This window comes from Hordeum vulgare, chromosome 2H (assembly GCF_904849725.1).
Source record: "Hordeum vulgare subsp. vulgare chromosome 2H, MorexV3_pseudomolecules_assembly, whole genome shotgun sequence".
Lineage (NCBI taxonomy): Eukaryota > Viridiplantae > Streptophyta > Magnoliopsida > Poales > Poaceae > Hordeum > Hordeum vulgare.
In genome coordinates this window covers 639,017,381-639,034,031 of record NC_058519.1, presented here as the reverse complement: position 1 = coordinate 639,034,031, position 16,651 = coordinate 639,017,381, and the positions used below count along the sequence as shown (strand labels likewise).

The following is a 16,651-nucleotide window of genomic DNA, read 5'->3' as shown; positions in this document are numbered from 1 at the left end:
GATCCCGACCTCCACACAAAGGATGACAATCAATAAATAAATCATGCTCCGACTTCATCACATAACGGTTCACCATACATGCATGCTACGGGAATCACAAACCTTAACACAAGTATTTCTAAAAAACACAATTACTCACTAGCACGACTCTAATATCACATATTCATGTCGCAAAACTGTTGCAAGGAACCAAACATATCATATTCAGTGATCTACAAGTTTTATGTAGGGTTTTATGACTAACCATGTGAATGACCAACTCCTGTTAACTCTCTAAATAGGTATAAGTGAAGCATGAGAGTTTACTTCTTTCTACAAAATATATGCCCCGCTCTAACAAATATAAGTGAAGCAAAAGAGCATTCTACAAATGGCGGGTTTCTATATGTAGGGAAACATGCAATCCAAACTTCAAAAGATATAAGTGAAGCACATGAAGCATTCTATAAAGCCATACTCAAAAGATATAAGTGAAGTGCAAAGAGCATTCTATAAATCAACCAAGGACTATCTCATACCAGCATGGTGCATAAAATAAAAAGGAAAAATAAACACAAAAGACGCTCCAAGCATTTGCACATATCATGTGACGAATTAAAATATAGCTCCGAGTAAAATTACCGATAGATTGTAGACGAAAGAGGGGATGGCTTCCGGGGCATCCCCAAGCTTAGACGCTTGAGTCTTTCTTGAATATTACCTTGGGGTGCCTCGGGCATCCCCAAGCTTAGGCTCTTGCCTCTCCTTATTCCTTCATCCATCGTGCTCTCACCCAAAACTTGAAAACTTCAATCACACAAAACTCAACAAAACTTCGTGAGATCCATTAGTATAATAAAATAAATCACCACTTCAAGTACTGTTGTGAACTCATTCTAAATTCATATTAGCATTATATCTACTGTAATCCAACTTCATCATGGTTCATACCCCCCGATACTACCCATAGATTCATCAAAATAAGAGAACAATGCATAGAAAACAGAATCTGTCAAAACAGAACAGTTTGTAGCAATCTGTATATTCTGTATACTTCTGAAATCTCACAAAATCTGAAAAATTACGGACGTCTGGAAAATTTGCATATAAATCATCAGAAAAAAGAATCAACTCAAAAGCTCTTCCAGAATAAAAAAGAAAATTAATTTCGTGAGCAGAAAGTTTCTGTCTTTTCTCAGCGTGATCAAACAACTATCACCCAAACTAATCGTAAAGTCTTTGCTTGGCACATTATTTTTAAAAACACAAAGGAATTGTACAAGGGGATAATTATTTTTGTGAGAAACTTTCATGAAAAATTCTACATTGTTTCCATGAGCATGAACACAAGTGTTCAAGGTCGACCCTCACTTCCGCAATGCATCACCTTTCAATCGCTTCTCTTTTTGAAAAAGTTTTAAGTTCCCCTCTATATTTTTTTTGTTTTTAAACTATATAAAAGCACTCAACAGAAATAAATGACTCTCTAAAACTTCCGCGTTGTCTCCCAGGCAGCGCTTTCTTTAAATACATTAAGCTAGGCATAAAGTGCTCAAGTAATGGATCCACCCGGATCCCAAGGTATATCAAAGGCAATTTTAATTAGCAATGATTTGAAATTTAGTAGTGAGCACAAGGTAACATATAACAAGCAATGACGAAGTCTAACTCTCTTCCTATGCATTGGCATTTCATAAAAGAACAATTAATGCACACCAAGTAAAGGCCAATACATAGCATAAGCAGTTTCTTGCAATTTTATCGTATTGGAAACATAGAGAGGTGGAGATGTAGTTCCTCTCTCATAATAACTGCAAGTAGGAGCAGCAAGCACATGCATACTATATTCATCAAAATCATCATGTTTAACATAAGGGACTATAGCTAGCTCATCTTCATAAGCATCATTCATATTGGCAACATGGCCACAAGCATGGCAAGCATCAAGTTCATCAGAAAGGGATATTTCAAACGAATCCAAGGGATCATAGCAATCAACGTAGCATTCATCCTTCGGTAAGAACGAAGGGAAATTAAACAATGTATGAGTTGAATAGTTACTCTCATTAGAAGGTGGGCACGGGTAGCTAGTCTACTCTTCCTCCTTTTGTTCTTCGCTCTCCTCGTCATCTTCTTCATCTAATGAGCTCACAGTTTCATCATTTTCTTCTTCCATAGTTTCCTGCAAAATATTAGTCTCTTCTTGGGCAGCGGAGAATTTCTCCTTAAATCGTTCAATATGGGCATTATATTCATAACTAGTATAACAATAACGAAGCATAGCCAAATTTTCAGATCGGTAAGGAGCATCATCATTATCATCACACCTTTTAAACAAAGCCTCAATTTCATAAGCACCAATAAAAGCAACAAACTCTTCTATATGATCCACATCATAGTAATCATATATACCATTAGCATAAGAAGCCAAGGTTCTATGATCATTAAATTCACAAGAAAAGGGAAGGTGTGGAGCTTTCATCCTAGAGCAACAAGTAACACCATGTCTCTTGCATAGTTCCCAAGCATACCATTTCAACAAATGGATTTGATCCCATAAAAGTTTCCCTTTTTGAGTCAAGCGATAGTCCCTAAAGTATTCACGTTGATCCAACGTGTATCCCATTATATAATTGAATGGGGCTTTCTCAAGATTATTAAAGAAGTGCATAATATTTTCCACATAACGAGCCTCGAGGGTTTTAGGAGGTTCCCCATCTCCATGAGTAGCAAGTACATCTAATTTTTTTGGTATTTCGTGTTCCATATCCATAACTAAAGATAGATAACAACTTAGAACAGCAAATAAATCTACTTAGTGATAAAGCAAACAAGCACACACGAGGATATTCACCCCACGCTATTGCTCCCCGGCAACGGCGCCAGAAAAAGGTCTTGATAACCCACAAGTATAGGGGATCAATTGTAGCCTTTCTCGATAAGTAAGAGTGTCGAACCCAACGAGGAGCTAAAGGTAGGACAAATATTCCTTCAAGTTCTATAGACCACCGATACAACTCTACGCATACTTTACGTTCGCTTTACCTAGAATAAGTATGAAACTAGAAGTACTTTGTAGCAGTGATAGGATAGACTTGCAAGAAAGTAAAGAACACGTAAATAAAACTAGGGGCTCGTTAGAAAAAGAAACAAATACGAGTGTCTAACGAGTGTGGAAAAGTGGTGGTAGGAGTTGCGGAATTATCCCTAAGCAATTGACTACGTTACTAGATCGATAGCAAGTATCATGTGGGAGAGGCCTCTGCTAGCATGTCATCCCTTATTTAGAATTCTATGCACTTATGATTGGAACTATTAGCAAGCGTCCGCAACTACTAACGTTCATTAAGGTAAAACCCAACCATAGCAATAAGATATATTGGTCCCCCTTCAATCCCATATGCATCAATTTCTATGCTAGGTTTGAAGCTTCTGTCACTCTAGCCTGCCAATACATAGTCCTATCAACATACAACTAACCCTATGGTGTGATCCACGCACGCGATCATATGATGGGCAGCAAAGGACAGCAACATAACCACAAGCAAATTAAACCAATCATAGCAATTCATCAATCACCGATAGGACAACGATAATCTACTCAGACATCATAGGATAGCAACACGTCATTGGATAATAATATGTAGTATAAAGCACCATGTTCAAGTAGAGGGTACAACGGGTTGCGGTAGAGTGAACCGCTTAATATAGATGGGGGAAGATGATGGAGATGTTGGTGAAGATGATGGAGGTGTTGGTGTAGATCGCTGTCACACGATGATGTCCCGGGCGGCGTTCCGACGCCGCCGGGAGAGAGGGGGAGAGAGCCCCCCTCCTTCTTCTTCTTCCTTGACCTCCTCCCTAGATGGGAGAAGGGTTTCTCCTATGGTCCATGGTCTCCATGGCGGCGGAGGGGCGAGAGCCCCTCCGAGATTGGATCTCTCTCTCTGGGTCCTTCTGTTTCTGCGCTCCCGGATTCTGCGTTTCACCGTTTCTTAAATTCTCAGAGATCCGTAACTCCGATTGGGCTGAAATTTTAACACGATTTTCTTCTGAATGTTATATTTCTTGTGGCGAAAGAAGGGCTCCAACAGGCTTAAGGAGTGGCCACAAGCCTGCCTGCCGCGGGCCCACCCCCTGGCCGCTGCGACGGGGCTTTTGGGCACTCCGTGCATCGCGTCGCGTTGATTCTTCTTTCCAAAAATCATAAATATTCCAAAAAAAATCCCCATAGGTTTTTATTACATTTGGACTTCGTTTGGTATGGATATTCTGCGAAACAAAAAACATGCAATAAAGAGGAACTGACACTGGGCACTGGATCAATATGTTAGTCCCAAAAATAGTATTAAAAGTTGGCAAAAATATATGAAAGTTGTAGAATATTGGCATGAAACAATCAAAAATTATAGATACGACGAACACGTATCAAGCTGTATGTGTGTTGAACGCGAAGGTGTCGTCCGTTCGGCGCTAGATCGGGATGGATCGTGGGATAGATCACGAGACGGATCGTGGGACGGATCACGAGACGGATCGTGGGACGGTTCGAGGGACCGATCGTGAAGACGTACCACTACATCAAACGCGTTTCTTAACGCTTCCCGCTGAGCGATCTACAAGGGTACGTAGATCTAATCTCCTCTCATAGATGGACATCTCCATGATAGGTCTTCGTGTGCGTAGGAAATTTTTTGTTTCCCATGCAACGTTCCCCAACATATAGGAGGACCAGAGTCGGGACCGTGTCGCGATCATGAAAACTGACTTGGTTTATATGTCGTATACTTACCGAAAAAGAAATAATTAACTTGTGTGCCAAGACATAAAAATAAAATGGCAAAAGGAAGCCACGCCCCCGCAAGGCAATAGGCCGGGCGAGGCGAGGCGAGCGAGCGCGCGTGTTTTCTTCTCCTTTCTCTTCTCAACACACACTTGGAGTGGTGGAGAGAACTCATTATATAAAGAGGTCAGCTCTTCCTCAACTAGCTGTATAGGACTAAACTTTAGCACCACCACACCAACTCTTGCCATTTTACTCATGGGATCATTTAAGATTTCAGAATTTTGAAGATAGGCCAAACCCATCAATTCTAACACGCATCTGCCTCAAGTTCTAGATAGAGGTGTGCTAGACCGAGCTCCGTTGTTCTTGGCTCTAGTGTGTATATAGGTTGATCTCCTCCTCCTTCTCGTCAGAGTGGACGGAGAGAATTTCCTGATTAGAGGCTCCCCCTCGTACCCCCTGCGTCGTATCCCCGAGTTAGGCAATCATAGATATGGGTTCTTTGGGCCCGATCCCGGACAAGGCGGGCTGGTTGGCCTCCGTCGGGTCACCAACGGCCAGTCTGGCGAGCTATGGGCGATGTGTGTGTGGGGGGGGGGGGGGGGGCACTGTGTTGCGTCTGCTACAGCGCGGCGGTTGGAGCTTAGCGGGCCCGAGCTGGACCCGATTGGGGAAGTTGGCCTCGCGTGTTCCTCCTCTTGAGTTCGGTCTGCTACCGCTTGAGCCGGTGGAGGTTGTCCCCCCCCCCCACATGGTTGTGGTTCTGCCGGTCCCCGTGTATGGTGACCTTGTTTTGCCCCGTCTGGCCTGGCAGCATTTGTCGTGGTGAGATGACGGTGGTGTCCTCGTGAGTGTGGTGTCGCATGTTGGTGGACGGTAGGCACGGTGAAGCCGAAGGTTGGTCCTAGAGTGTGGGCGTGAGAGGTCAGGACAAATTTTTGTCGGGTCTGACTTGAATCGACGCGGCGAGCGTGTGGGTGCCACCTTCCTTCTTAAAGGGTGTCGGGTGTACCTCTCCACCACCCCCCTCCATGTATAGGGAGAAATCCTAGGACTCGTTAGGCCAGCAACATCGTCGTCGTCGCAGTCCTTCTTGACGGTGTTGCTTAGTACGTGGCAATCTGATGACATTTGAGTGTGGTGGGATTCTCTCGTCAGCGCAACGGTTACGTGATGCTACAACTTTCGTTGGTCCGGTATTGCCCGCATTTTTTCTCTTATTTTTTCTTTTGAGCATGATTGTGTTGTTTGCCCCCGCGTGAAACGCATTGGTGTGTCGGATGGTTGCTATAATAATATATACCTCGAAATAGAGTTTCGCACCGTTATAGGCTATCTATCTTCGTTATCTATGGACATGTTGGTCAAGTTTATCCATGGTTGTGGACTGTACACGTGGACATGTAGTTGGCTAAGGTTATCTATGGTATGGACATGTAGAGCTATATGTGAAACCCTCGTGACGATGGTGTTTGCATACCTAAGAAATTCTGTGGAAACACTGTAGTAGTTTAGCTAGCTGAACCTGTTTCACTTCGCCCCTTGAATGACCAGAATTTGCTTATGCCATGCCTTGTTGGTTTGAGCTGGCCGTGTTTGCTCTTTGCTGTTGAATGGGTACGAGTTCGTGCTGAGCTCATCGTGTCATGTGGATCACAGCATATTGCATCCAGAAACACACAGACACGCACAAGCATGCATTTCCAGAGGTCATCGGAGCAAAACATACATTATCAAGCTGCAAGAACAACACGCATCAAGAGGAGAAGGAAAATATACGAAAATCACAAGGGAGATCACAGCACCGGAACAAAACCCTCCTACCTACCTGATCGAACGAACAACGACAAACTAGAGAGCCAAGAAGTCCGAATGAGGGAACTCCATGCGAGGACGACGACGACGACCTCTTCTCCTCCTACGGTATGAGGAAGAGGAGGAAAAGCGCCCGCCGCATCGCCATCATCCCGCCTCTGTGAATGATGCTTCTCCAAAGATGCGTATACCCTCAGTATCTCCATCTCCATCTCAATCAACATGCCCTTTCCAAGCATCTTCTCTGTTTTGAAACTAGTCATCATTTGGGTCTCTAAACTTTGAACGACGACAGTGATCGAGTGCATTGAACCTGGACACCATCTTGTAGCTAGCTAGTCATCGATTCTGTGATGAGTGTGTTGCCATCAGTGTCACAAGCTTTCCTGGCACTCTCTCTCTTTATGCCGTCAGCCCATACTATACAGTCACGTATGCACAATGAGACAACTAGCCAGACCATTTGGACCAGAGTCGAGAGCAGACAGGTTTTTTAATAGAAAATACAGTACCAGATTAGGTCCATGTGCTGTGGCATCAGGGCTACCAAATGCGTCCTAGTTCTAACTTCTAAGCATTATTTTGTACTCGTATGTAATAGCTGACCTTTAATCTTTCTGAAAGAGAAGTACTAGCTGGCCTTTAATTAACACTGATGAACATGAAGTCCCTCCGACTACAGACACGTACGTACGCAAACGACATGTGAAAATACTTTATCTTGGTATATGATTATCTCAAGCTTAGTTCTTCGCATTTTTTTTGAAGATCCAGTTTGCAGCTGCCTTTTCATTGATTTAGCAGAAGAAGAATACAAGAAATAACCTGATCAAGTGATTAGGAAAGGACCGCGGATTCACCAACAGTCTTGTACTCCCATCAAAACAGGGCTGACGAACAAACTTCTCACGTTGGATCCCCAAAAGGGGACGTTATGCATTTTGCTCCGGCCAGACGGCATTGCTTCAGATCGCTACGAACTCGATCGATCACTCGCCGAACGCATGGTATGTGTCCACGGAAAGTGCACCCATTTCTTTCTAACCAAATGTGCCACTGCCAAGCCACCGCGATCAGAATGGACCGCTTTTGTTCTCAACATGGATTCTCCTGCAGCCTGACGACACATTTTAATGAAGCCACTGCATGTGAAAAGTAGTATTAGCACCAGTGGAATAAATTAGTAAGCAGTCAAGATACTGAACCCACTATTTAATAAACTGTACAAAAATGCTGTGATTTTAATTTTTTTAATTAAGTAGAGGTGGCGCCCTTAACCTCTTCTGGATAATGGTGCGCAATGTTCAACATTTCACACACGAAAGTGCATTTTCTCTTCTTCTTCTACCTATGTTCCGGATTACTTTTCTTGTACCTAAGTTCTTTATCAGCTATACTGACTTTTCGTCTAGAATTGAGCTCCAAACTTGTGAAGGATGTGGACCAAGTTTAGAAGACTCACGTGAAACCCCTCCCCTCGCGTCGCCTCCCCTCGGGCGACGCTAGGGGCTCCCGAAACCCTAGCCTCCAGAGTTTTTCCCTCCTTCCCCGGCCGCCGCTGCCGCCGGCAAGGGCCGCGGTGGCGGCGGGCCCTGCGCCTTAGAGCCAGGGCGGGTGGTGCCGCGGAACCCCAGCGAGGCGGAGGGGCCGTCGCGCGCGGGGAAGACGGGGGCGGCAGTCAGGGCGGCGGACCTGATGTGCGGCGGCGTTCGTGGCCCCATGGCCGGCCGTGGTCAGGTTGGATGGCGGCGGTGGCGCTCCATCCGGCGAGGGCAGCGGTTGCGCGCAAGGGCGGTCATCGAAGGCTGCGGATCTGGCGTGTCTTGCCCAGATCTGTCACGGCTTGGACTTCTTCGGTCGGTGGCGCGAGGAGGATCGGTGCGGGGCGGCTGGAGGCCCCTGCCGGCATGCCTACGGCGGTCTTCGTCTACATGACGTGCCTCCCTCGGTTCCATCCAGCCACGAGATCGGGGGGTCGTGACTTTCGGTGAAAACCGCGCCGACCTCGGTCATGGCGGACGATGGCGGCGTCTAGGACGTCGTTACCAGCCCATGGCATCGTTGTTGCGGGTCGTGGCACCACACTCGTGATGCTCCGAGGGAAACCTTAGATCTGGATCTACCGGTCGGACGATGATGTCATCTTTGATGTCGTTTCCCTCCTGAGGGCATCGTTTTGGAGTACGTGCTGGGTGGACGGGACAAGAGGAGGAGCGGTGTTTGATCTACCGTGAGCCCTACGGTGTAGCCCGGCGGCATGGCGCTGCGGTGGTTCATCGACAGGCACGTGTAGGCGGATACGTGCAGGATGGTGGCGCTGTCTGGCACCGTGGTGGCGTCGACGACAGACCTCGCAAGGATGATGCGTTTGTTCTAGCTCTGGAGAGGGTACGGTGGTAGATGGTGGGGCGGCCTCTGCGCCGGACCAGTTTGGGATCCAGTCTCAGTGGTGGCTGGGCTGGAGCATCAGACTATAGATGTTAGGATTTGGTGCGATATCTGTTTGGTATTTGGCCCGGACATTCAGCACACCTTCATCAAGGAATAGGAGAAGCAACATGTGTTGCCTAGATGGTGGCTTCAGGCTAACTGATGTATTACTTTGTATGGTCTCTGTGAATAATTAATAAAATGGCTGCATGCATCGTCTAGATGCAGAGGCCGGGGGTATATCCTCCTTTTCTAAAAAAACTGACTTTATCAAGATACTGCACCATATCATTTATTTTTAGAAGGAGGAAACGAGCCCCCGGCCTCTGCATCAATCGATGCATGCAGCCATATTATTAAATATCCCAAGTAACAAAATAGTTCGAGATAAGTCTGAAGGCTGAAAATAAAATGAATCTGAAACTAAACTAACTCTTAAGAACTAGCCACATCCGGCGTAACTAATAGCAGACTACGATGCCTATACACCTAGTCTATTACTAGCACGCCATCCAAACCGGTTGAAGATAACCCGTGCGGCCATCTCCCATCGGTTGCACCCAGTAACCATAAGCTCCTTGTTGTCCGCAGGACTGAGTAATGACCACGTACGGATCCAGGACGTTGCTCGGAATATGACATGCAAAAAATTGTTGAATTTCTTACCATTAAAGATTATGTCATTCCTGGTATTCCATATAGCCCACAAAAGAGCACATATCCCTATTCTAATAAGTTTAGATACTAACGTCCACTCCATTGAGCCACGTTGTAAAAATTGAATCGATACACGTAGGTGGGATCACATTAAAAGCTATATGGATAGTGCGCGAAAGTAGTTTTGCGAGAGGACAGTCCAAGAACAAGTGTCTGATTGTTTCATGTTGATCACAATAACAGCAATTCGATCTACCTCTCCAACTACGCTTAATTAAATTATCTTTGGTTAATACCACACCTTTGTGTAAAAAGCACATAAGTTTTTTAATCTTTAACGGCACTTTAATATCCCAAATATGCAATGATCTAGCTAAGGGTCCTGAATTAACCAGATCTGTGTACATGAACTTAACTGAAAATACCCCATTGACAGTTAAAATCCATCGAACATTGTCTGAATGATCTGATAGTTGTACCTGCATAAGTCTTCTTACCAGATGCATCCATGCCTCCCAACGTGCTCCTACTAGAGCTCGCCTGAAGTGCATATTTATAGGTATCGATTCTAAGACTGTGGACACATAGTCCTGCTTACGTTGCGTAATATTGTAGAGCATGAGATATTTTAAAGCAAGTGGTGTATCCCCAAGCCAAATATCTTCCCAAAATCTTGTTGAGGTACCATCCCCTACAATAAATTTCACCCGTTGAAAGAAATTAATCTTTGTCCTCATTAACCCTTTCCAAAAAGGTGAGTCATTGGCTCTAATTGTAGCTTGAGCTAGAGTTCTTGAGGTTAGATACTTATTTCTTAAAATTTGAATCCACATACCCTCTGTCTCTGTGGAAATTCTATACAACCATTTGCTAAGCCAGCATTTGTTCTTTACTTCTAAATTTTCAATTCCCAAACCCCCCTGGTCTTTGGGTCTACAAATCATATCCCAACGTGCTAGTCTGTATTTTTTCTTATTCTCATCAGTTTGCCAAAAGAAACGAGATCTATAAAAATCCAGTCTTTTCCGTACCCCTGTAGGTATCTCGGAAAAAGACAAAAGGAACATGGGTAGACTTGTTAAAACAGCCTCCATATGACATAAGCTTGCCCTTCCAGCAACTTAGTTTCGTTTCAAATCTTTCTTCAATACATTTCCATTCTTTAATTGTTAACCTCCTGTGATGAATAGGGATCCCAAGATAGCTAAAAGGTAGAGAACCCATCTCACAACCAAATAGCTGTCGATAAGCGTCTTGCTCTTCTCTTGCCTTCCCAAAGCATAAGAGTTCACTTTTGTTAAAATTAATTTTCAACCCCGATAGTTGTTCAAACAAACATAATATTAATTTCATATTCCTCGCTTTCTCCATATCATGTTCCATGAAAATAATTGTATCATCCGCATATTGTAGAATGGACACACCTCCATCTACCAGATGTGGAATGAGACAACCTATTTGTCCTTTCTCTTTGGCTCTTTCAATGAGCATTGTCAACATATCTGCTATATATTAAACAATATTGGAGACATTGAATCCATGTGTATTAACCCCTTATGTGTTTGAAAGAAATTAGCAATGTCGTCATTAACTTTAACTCCGACACTCCCCTTATGAATGAAAGTGTCAACCTGCTGTCTCCACTTTTCATTGAACCCTTTCATACGTAAGGCTTGTTGAAGAAAAGACCACTTAGCTTTATCATAAGCCTTTTCGAAATCCACTTTAAAGATAACCCCGTATAGTTTCTTTGTGTGAATTTCATGAAGCGTTTCGTGCAAAACAACAACACCCTCCAAAATGTGTCGCCCAGGCATGAACGCTGACTGTGTTGGTTGGACAACTGAATCGGCTATCTTCGTTAATCTATTGGTGGCTGTCTTAGTAAAAATCTTGAAGCTGACATTGAATAAACGGATAGGTCTAAATTGTTGGATGCGCATGGCATCCACCTTTTATGGAAACAATGTTATTGTTCCAAAGTTAAGGTGGAATAACTGTAGCCGACCATTGAATAAATCATGAAACATAGCCATTAGATCCCCCTTAATAACATGCCAGCACTTTTTATAAAATTCTGCAGGGAACCCATCTGGTCCCGGTGCTTTATTGTGTTCCATTTGTACTATTGCATCATACACCTCTTTCTGTGTGAATCTAGCTGATAAAACCTCATTCTCCTGTTCATTTAGTTGAGGAATATCCTGAACATTGGTTTCATCCAAAGAGATCATCGTCTCATCTGGTGCACCAAAAAGACTCCTATAATATTCTGAGATATATACCTTTAAGTTTTCATGACCTATTATAGTTCCCTCATCTTGCTCTAGCTGAGTAATTATCTTCTTTCGATGTTTGCCATTTGCAATCATGTGAAAGAACTTAGTATTATCATCCCCATGAACCAGCTTCATCACCTTAGCTCTTAGTGCCCATTTCATCTCCTCTTCTCTCAATAATTTTTGCAATCTAATCTCAGCATCCATTTTAATATTCCTATCAATAAGATTTAGCTGCGCTGACTCAGCTTTGACGTCAAGTTCATCAATCAGCTTCGTTAGTCTTTCTTTTTCTTTCTTATAAATACCACTTTGATTTTTCGCCCATCCTCTAAAGAATCGGCGCAAATTTCTGATTTTGTTTTGCCAAATTTCCACACTGGTGGATCCACCTAAGTGTGTAGCCCATTCCTTTGTAATTAGATCCATGAACCCTTCTCTTTCAAACCAGCTTAGTTCGAATGAGAAGACATTCTTGTTGCCCCTATGATTGGCCTCCCGTGAGTCAACTAGAAGAGGCGTGTGATCTAAGATTGCCCTCTGTAACGCTTGTACAGTGACTAATGGGTATTTATGCTCCCACTCAACACTAGTAAGAACCCGATCCAACTTCTCATATGTTGGTATCGGTAGTGAATTTGCCCAAGTGTATTGTCTGCCAGAAAGACGAATCTCCCTTAAATTAAGACTCTCAATAACCATATTAAACATCGCTGACCATCTTGTGTCAAGATTGTCATTATTTTTTTCATTCTGTCTACGAATAATATTAAAATCTCCCCCACCATAATTGGTAATGTTTCATCTCCACAGATTCTCACTAGATCTGCAAGAAAATCAGGTTTGAGCTCCAATTGTGCCGCCCCATATACAGCCACTAGAGCCCACTTAAAACCATCAACTTTCGACCTTACACGAAATTTGACGGAGAACTCACCATAGACCACACTCATCACCTCTAAAGTCTCGCATTTAACCCCAAGTAAGATCCCACCGGATCTTCCCCTTGGTGGTAGACAATGCCAATCAAAATCAACCCCTCTTGATAAACTATTTAAAAATTGAGTTGTGAAATTATCTCTCCTAGTTTCTTGTAATGCCATGAAATCCAGATTATATTGTATCGATGCTTCTCTAAGGAACCTTTTTTTAGCCAAGTCCGCCCGACCTCTGCTATTCCAAAAAATTCCTTTCATAATTCATCATGAAATTTTTTCTTTTGTTTAACTCTCGCACTCCTAACCACTGATTCAGGATAAACCTTCCTTTTCCAAGATCTCCTAGTTTTTTCGTGAATACTATTTAAGTCATTATGTGTTTTGTGAATGATACTCCGCATGTGAAGAGGCCATATACCCCTCCAAACCCATATCATCCACATCGTCTACTTCCCCGTCTATATGTAAAATGCTATCACATAATGTTTGAAGTTCAGGACCTCCTAAGTCATTAATATCTGAATCATTCATAGGTTTAACCGCCGCTAGATTTTTGATAAACTCTATGGTTCTGTCAACTTCTAAATCAAGAATATCATTGATGGACTTAGCTATATTTTTACTAGATGTACCCATAGAAATTCCTATGTCGCTAGCATTAATCATGATCTCAGAGTCATATAAGTTTAAAATAGAAGCAGTTTGATCAATAGACAAACCTGTAGTTGTTTCAGCATCTCGTAATTTTGCAGCTCGCATAGCACGTCCCATCAACATATCATTAGCATCAGGCTTCTCCTGAATACGCTGACTGAAATGTCTATCACCAGATGTAGGATCCGTTATCCCACCAAAAGAGATCACATCATCATTAGTAATCTCATTGTGGGTCTTCCCTGTTACCACAGAATCAAAGTGCTGGTCAAAAGTTGTTTCCTGAACAAGATTATTGTACTTAGAAAAGAGCACTTGCTGCTTACTATTCGAAGTACTATGAGAAGGGACATGACTAGGAGAACGGCTCGCCTCCTGCTTACTATCTCGCATGAGCAATGGCACATCCCTCACAGTCGGCGATGTCGGAGAAGTGTGACAGCAGGCCTCCTGCGTGTTATCGTGCACAAGCATATGCAGTGGCTCGGCCCTCCTAGCCAGCGGTACTGCAGAGGATGCTTGTCTGTTCTCCTGAGTAATCATATGCGTGGGTAATTCCAGCTTTGATGTGGAGACCGATCGTTGAATTGGAACAGAAGGGGTTGGCTCAACATGTGCCTCCTTTTGTACAAAAGCACTGCCAAGATTGTATGATGTACTCATAACATCAAACGAACCAAAACGTAGTGTCTCCATGGGTAATTTCGATGTAGAAGATGCACCCCCAATAAGCGGTTTCTCCTTATTAGAGGAGGGAGGAGGGTTAGTGTTATCCTTTGACTGATCGGAATGTTGATCATTCGCATCCCCATGATCCTTGTCCCTATCCTCCCCATCGGCCATGAGAATATCAGCACCATTTGGCTCCTTTTGTGGCACCTTCTCGACCTCCACTTCAAGGTCATAGTGCACACCATCATAAGACCACGGAGCAAAATCAGGAATCTGGTCAACATCAAGCACCATCACAAGCAATCTGGCTATCCCCCTTTTGCGTGTAAAAGGCATATCTACTTTCTCAGTCTTCCCAATCAACCAACCAAGGCTCCATACGATTAGGAAATCATTAAGAAGAATTTCTAGAATGCCTGAGAATCTGATCCAAACCTTCTGCAACCTAGTACCCTGCGGTGTTGGTTTAATGCATTCCTCAAACTCAAGTAAACACTTGCTGCCACTAACCTTACTGACCCCAAAAGTGAGTAGACGTTGAAGATCCTCTCTTCTAGGAAACTCAACCTGGAAGGTATTTTGATCCACCCTTATTGGTTCCCAATTGTATGCCTCAGAAACAAGCCTTCTCATCTATTGAGATACTTGCTCAGCAGTCAAATCCCCATTCGTGACTTTGACGAGACCCGTTCTTGAGCTCTCAAGACGAGGTGGAGTTAGAACTGAAGTGGAACCTGGTGTCTCAAAAAACATTAGTTTGCTGTGGCAAGCCCCATAGATGCTCATGACCGGCTTAGGAGCTAAAAGTAATGGGCATGCCATATCAATATGACCAGGCTTTTGACAGATATCACACAGATCCGTGGTACAATCCACAACGAAGTGTCCGGGAATCCCACACCTATAGCATGTCAATTTTTCTTTTTTGCGAGCCGCCTTGTTGGCTCTCGCTACTTCCCTGTCCTCTGTCGTTATAGTTGGTAGTTGCTGTGTGGGCGGGGTGACACTTGCTTCCTCCCCGTCCGCTTGGGTGACTTCCTTCCACATCGGCCCCGAATTGTTCCGACCATAGTTGCGTACTACACCCCCGCCTCTTTGCCAGAAATTAGCACCTCGCGCCCCTTCCACAAAATTGCCTTCGGGAGGCTGGAAGGGACGATGCCACTGATTGGCTCCTCCCCCAGGACCTCCTCCGGCGTTCCAATTCGACCGACCACCACCTGGACCGCCAGCAAACTCGTTCCAATGATTTGGATATCCTCTGTGTCCATGGAATCCACCTCCGCCACCGCGGTTATGAGCTCCTGGACCACCTCTTCCAGCACCAGCAGTGTCGCGCCCCTGACCAACAGGAACGGTAGCTCTCTGAGTATTCTCCCGCGCGCCAGCAGCCACTACAGTAGATACCCCAATAGCAGGTCCTGCTACCGCAGATGCAGTCGTCGCAGGCGCAGTCCCAGCCGACGCACTCACTGCAGGCGTAGACGGCGCGCCTTGCCTCGCAGCCTTGGAGCCAACGCAGGAATACGCCTCGTTGTGCCAGAACGCGATGGGAAACCAGGGTTCGCCCGTCTGCTAACCCCAGATATTCCCGATCGCGATCCACGCTCGATTTTAGAAAGAGGAGAACCACCAGACGAGGAACCTCCCGTAACAACAGCGGTAACCAAATCAATCACGCTAGAAGTCCTAACCGGAATATCTGGTATACTCTGATGGACTCCTACAACGGACTGGGCCACATACCCAGGCGTGTCGAGTCCAGCAGGTTGAGATTCCGGCCCATCTTGGCACAGAATCGATTTCAGACGAAATTCCCTGGCCTCACGAATCCCAAGATCCGTTTTGGCTGTAGCATGTGCCGTCGGCCGTGACATCGCCGCCGGTCGACGTGATTTCTTCCTGACCGGTGCTTGTTTGCAAGAATGGAGAAAGTCCGCTAAAGTAAGAGCCGGAAGACGTACCTTCGGTAGCGGTCCCTTCCATGGTCTTACCGCGTTCGCCGAAGTTCGCCGGTGAACGACGCGTCGGAGAACCTCAACCCTGTCTTCGTCGTTAGCCGTCAGGCCATCCCAAGCAGGGTCCGAATCAGGAACGAATCCGTCTATGGATTTCGCGACCTGCTCCTCGGAGTATCCCACCAAAATGAATTCGCATACGATGTTGGAAGGAGTTGGAGAAGCCGCCGGTGTGTTCTGGAGGTCATCGTCTTTGTTCGCCAGAGCCCAGAATCGGCCGCCGACGAGACCAAGTCCCCTGCCGGCCGGCGGGGAGTCCATCGCATGGCACACCCCTCCTGTCGCCTCAGAATATAGTGCGGTACTTAAACGTTTTGAATTGCCACATCATGACTGCAACGAAAACAATCACCAATGAGATCCACGGAGCATTTGCCTGCAGCAAATTACTAGTAGAGTAGCTCACATGTCTGTACCTATTCT

The 16,651-nt window shown here is 44.7% G+C and overlaps 1 long non-coding RNA gene across 1 annotated transcript; it reads right to left on the bottom strand.

Moving 5' to 3' along the window:
* Positions 1 to 6,455: 6,455 nt before the first annotated feature.
* Positions 6,456 to 6,942, bottom strand: LOC123431099. Its single transcript, XR_006623031.1, has 2 exons — positions 6,594 to 6,942; positions 6,456 to 6,503 (listed from the first exon to the last, which is right to left on the bottom strand). It is a non-coding gene; the product is annotated as an uncharacterized LOC123431099 (long non-coding RNA).
* Positions 6,943 to 16,651: the final 9,709 nt, after the last annotated feature.